The sequence below is a fragment of the Bison bison genome, unplaced genomic scaffold (genome assembly GCF_000754665.1).
Source record: "Bison bison bison isolate TAMUID 2011002044 unplaced genomic scaffold, Bison_UMD1.0 scf7180017864136, whole genome shotgun sequence".
NCBI lineage: Eukaryota > Metazoa > Chordata > Mammalia > Artiodactyla > Bovidae > Bison > Bison bison.
This window is the reverse complement of record NW_011494708.1, coordinates 9,727,328-9,732,750: the sequence shown is the minus strand read 5'-3', so window position 1 is coordinate 9,732,750 and position 5,423 is coordinate 9,727,328. Positions and strand designations below refer to the sequence as shown.

Here is a 5,423-nt window from a genome sequence, read left to right as displayed (position 1 = left end):
TCTAGCAGCTACCCTAGGGCTGTGTGGTGTTGGTTTAATCGCTAAGTTGTGTCCGACTCTTTGCAACCTAAGGGACTGTAGCCCACCAGTTTCCTCTGTCATTGAAATTTTCTAGGCAAGAATACTGGAGTGGGTTGCCATTTTCTTCTCCAGGAGATCTCCCCATCCAATCAAAGCTGGGAAGCCCATGGTGGCTGACCCACTTGAGCTGGCTTTTTAAGGAAGAGAATGGAGAATCAGATGTTAAAACCTGGCTGGCTGGTCCCAAGGAAGAGGACTTGGAGGTGACGTGCCTCCTGGGAAAATGAAAGAGAAGCCATGAGATGAGAAGAAGGAGACCAAGATGAAGGCTCCCCTAGAGTAGCCAGGAAGATCTCTGGCCTCCCAAAGGATGGATCTGCCTCAAGGCTGCTCAGGAAGCTAAGCCTCATGCAGGAGGAACAGTTGTTGTTCCTGCAGCTGCCAGACTGGATCCCAGCCAGCTGCCTCTTCAGGACATCAAGACAAAGGTGCCGAATAAGGATGGACAGATGGTGATTATAAAGCAGGATGAAAAGCAGGAAGCCAGGTTGCCAGAGAATGCTTGTACCCTGGCTGACCTGACAGAGTGTCAATGATAAGTCGCTCACCCACACATCAGGGCAGGGGCAGTACCTCCTGGGCAAAGTCACTCTGGATGTGATGATGGGGACAATCTGCTCTTTCCTGCAGGAACTGGTGGCCATGGGCTTTGGAGACAATAGAATGAGTGAGATGACAGTCTTGGGATATGCGAAGTGCAAACTCATCTGCTCTCCCAATTTTGAATCCCTGTTGGATCACAAACACCAGTAAAATGAGCAGATGGAGAATGGTGGTGACTGTGCCTGTGATTGCTGCCTGCTCCAAACGTTATGTTCTCATATCTGTTCCACCCAGAAGTGGCCTGTTTAGCCCGCCCACTCTAGCCATTGTCCCAGTTTGCTCTACCCCATGTAGCTCCCTCCTACAGCAGTTGTGAATAAGGCATAGCCTTCCCATGGCAACTGTGAACAAGGCATAACCTTCCCAAAGCATGCACCCTCACTGCTGGAGGGCTTGTCCCTGCTATTTTTAACAGGCTGCATCCTCCCAGGTGGTGAGGTGTCTGTGGGAAAGAACAGGATCCTTCTCTTGGGGTGGTTCCCAGGTAGGAAAAGTAAGAAGGGCTGCAGCATCTTTGGCTCCCTCATCCCTCCTGAGAGATGACAGAGAGTCTCTTGAGTATCTTGAGGGAGAGAGCAGAGGTCTTTTGAGTCTGAGACTCAGTCCCTGCTCTCTCTGTTACTAAGTGTGTAATTGGACAAACTCTGTAACCTTTCTGAACTTCATAGTCCTCTTCTGAAAAAAAATGAGGATGATATCTACCTCATCAAGTTGGTATGGGGATGAAACGGAATAATCTCAATGAAAACTCCTTGCTGAAGCCAGACATACAAGTAGGTGCTCAATTAATGTTAGGTTAGTTTCTCTTACCCCCCCCCAAAAAAAAAATAGGTGATGTGTTATCAGTAGTTAATAATTCAAATATTCATAGAAAATTTCTATTGTACTTTACTTAAAATCAAAATACTGAGTAGTATGAATGACTTTTGGGAATTCATTGCTGGGATATATGATCATTCTTTATCTGAAATATTTAATATCTCAAGTAGCTGAAAGAAATTTAAGAAATGGTATATATGTGGTCAAAGGTGATCAACAGTACAAAAAAAAACCAAAAAAACAAATTATGCCTTTGTAGCCCTGTCTATGCATATAGTCTGCAGCCCAAATAGCCAAGATAGAAAGAAACTGAATTTTTGATGGCAAAAAAAAAAACAAACATGCAGTTAGAAATATAATTTGTGCTTACCACCAAAATAAAAATTGAACATATGACTTGATAATGTGACTGACAGTGTTTAGGAGTAGAATTTAAAAGTCACAGTAGTGATCAACTTATCAAGATGAGTGTTTACTGATAATAAAATATTGTTGTTGTTCAGTCTCTCTGTCATGTCTGACTTTGCAACTCCATTGAATGAAGCACGTCAGTCCTCCCTGTCCTTCACCATCTCCCAGATCTTGCTCAAATTCATGTTCATTGAGTTGGTGATGCCATCCAACCATCTCATCCTCTGTTACCCACTTCTCCTCCTGTCCTCAATCTTTCCCAGCATCAGGGTCTTTTCAAATGAGTCAGCTCTCCACATCAGGTGGCCAAAGTATTGGAGTTTCAGCTTCAATATCAGTCCCTCTAGTGAACACCCAGGACTGATATCCTTTAGGATGGACTGGTTGGATCTCCTTGCAGTCCAAGGGACTCTCAAAAGTCTTCTCCAACACCACAGTTCAAAAGCATCAATTCTTTGGTGCTCAAGTTGACTTCTTTATAGTCAACTCTTTATAGATCCACATCCATACATGACTTTTGGAAAAACCATACCTTTAACTATATGGACCTTTGTTGGCACCACCATTCTCCAACTGTCTCATCCCTGTCCCCTTTTCCTCCTACCTTCCATCTTTCCCAGCATCAGAGTCTTTTCCAATGAGTCAGTTTTCTTAGGTGGCCAAAATATTGGAGTTTCAGCCTAAGCATCAGTCCTTCCAGTGAATATTCAGGACTGGTTTCCTTTAGGATTGACTTGTGGTTATTTGTGTCATTAAGATATTTTTTGTATAGTTCTGTGTATTCTTGCCACCTCTTCTTAGTATCTTCTGCTTTTGCTAGGTTCATACCATTTCTGTCCTTTATTGAACCCATCTTTGCATGAAATGTTCCTTTGGTATCTCTAATTTTCTTGAAGAGATCTCTAGTCTTTCTCATTCTTTTGTTTTCCTCTATTTCTTTGCACTGGTGACTTATGAAGGCTTTCTTATGGTTTCTTGCTATAATAAGCAAAAGAGATAGGATATTTCTAATTATTTTTCTGTTAAGCTATGGGTTTCATAGGTTGACATAGATTATTATACGCTCCTGAATAAAATGGAAACATTCCCACTGACAAAATTAGGTCAGGATTTCTAATATGAAAATAAATTTTCCCTTTCATACTTGCCTTAATAAATGCTCTTAGGAACTTTACTTGCAAATTTCCATTGTTTGTCTCTGCTAAATACAGGCTTTATTTTCTTGGGCTCTAAAATCACTGCAGATGGTAACTGTAGCCATCTGCATGAAATTAAAAGATGTTTGTTCCTTGAATTAAACCTATGACAAACCTAGACAGTGTATTAAAAAGCAGAGACATCACTCTGATGACAAAGATCCATATAGTCAAAGCTATGATTTTTCCAGTAGTCATCTATGGAAGTGAGATGACTTCTCACCTATGAAAGTGAAAGTTGGACCATAAAGAAGGCTGAATGCCCAACAATTGATGCTTTTGAACTATGATGTTGGATAAGACTCTTGAGAGTCACTTGGACTGCAAGGAGATCAAACTAGTTAATGCTAAAGGAAATCAACCCTGAATAAATTGGAAGTACTGATGCTGAAGCTAAAATTCTAATAATTTGGCCACCTGATGTGAAGAGCTGAGTCACTGGAAAAGTTTCTGATGCTGAGAAAGAATGAGGGCAAGAGGAGAAGAGAGTGACAGGATGAGATGGTTGGATGGCATCATTGACTCAGTGAACATGAGTTTGAACAAAGAGAGTGAAGGACAGGGAAGCCTGGCATGCCGCAGTCCCTGGGATCTCAAAGTGCCACACACGATAGAATAACTGAACAACAGAAAACTCAGTCTCTTTGATGCTTTCCAGGAGAGCAGGAGCAAAATAAAAATAAGGAAGTTTTTATTGTTGTTTCTATCTTGCTGTATTTCAGACACTATCTTCTTCAAAGTGTAGTATTTCTTGGATTAAAAGTGAAGGTTGAGTCAAGGACCTAGTTTATAGCACAGGGAACCCTTCTCAATAGTCTGTGGCAGCCTGGATGCAAGTGGAGTTTGGGGGAGAATGGATACACATATATGTATGGCTGAGTCCCTTTGCTGTCCACCTGAAACTGTCACACTGCTGTGACTCAGATATACGCCAATACAAAATTTAAAAATATAATGAAAAAAGACAGTAAAATATTTTTTATTTTAAAAGAGTGAAGTTTGAATACACTTCTGACATAGATCAAGTTTGTGTGTCTTTGCCTCACTACACCTGCTTTCCTTCATTTGTAGATTAGGGTGTCTGGTGGTACCATAGAAGTCTCTTATGAACATTAATGGGAAAATGCATATGAACAATTTGGCACAATATCTAACAAATAGCAAATAATGACTAAAAAAGTTAACTATTTATTACAGATCATTCCTGAAGGAGAAGCATTTCTGGGTTAGTATATCCCATTCATTATATACTGACTTTCATAACCTTTTGTTTTAAAAGATGACTTTTTCTTATCTTCATACCCATCACTCAGTAACAGTGGTCTTATCTGAGCCATTGTTCCCCAAAGAGCAATTGCATTTTCTGCTCCATTAAAAGAGAACTACATCAAACTGCACTAGCGGATTCATCTAATCAGTAAATATTTATTGTGCATTTAATGCATCTTAGCACTCTATCAGATTCCTCAGGTCCTAGGGAACCAAAATCATATGGCTTTTTCAGACTCTGTAACTTATTAACCACCCCACTATGCTCTAAGTAAACAGCACAACCATAATTTTATTAAAAACTGATCTAAAATGTTCCTTTCCCATGCCTTTCCTGCACACCCCAGGTTCAGGTTATCCCCCACCCCTCTGAACTCTCAGAGCAGCTAATCCAAGGCACCATTATGACACATTTCATTTGCAAGGTGTGTTATGGTCTCTAAATATTTGGTCTGGTTTTCAAATTACATGAGGAAAGACTACAGAGAAAATATGATCACAGCACTTTACTAGCACAGGTCCATGAAAGGAAAAATAAAGGCAGGATAAATCAGTTTGTTCACTTCAAGTGAAAAACTAATGGTGTGCTAAATACACTAATTTGAAATGCATGGGTATGAGGAAGCAATAATGTTCTCATCATCAAGGTGAAGATACCTTCTTGGAAAACAAAATGGAAGTAAACAAAACACTACCAGGTGTCAGCGGGGAAAGAGAAGAAACAAAAGAAGTTGAATCCTTACCAAAAATGCATTATTTATGAAAAGATGCATAGCAGCTGTTGCAGAAAAGATAGCATGACATCAAGAGTTCTCAAGAAGCACAGAAGTAGAGGGGGAAAGAGTGTGGCTTCAATATTTCTGAAAGCAACTGCTGAAAGTATCAAGCCCAGAGAATGCCAGCTGTTGGTTCTTTGAGCAATGCCATAGACTTCACATACTAAGAATTGTAATGCCTGGAGAAAACTTACATTTAAAGCAGGTATTGATGAGGAATAGAAGTCAAAGTTAACAGACAAAAAAAAAAAAAAAAAAAAAAAAAAAT

The 5,423-nt window shown here is 40.1% G+C and overlaps 1 pseudogene; it reads left to right on the top strand.

Annotated features, from left to right (window-relative positions):
• LOC104988579 overlaps nt 1–834 on the top strand; it is a 1,168-nt pseudogene extending 334 nt beyond the window's left edge.
• Nucleotides 835–5,423: the final 4,589 nt, after the last annotated feature.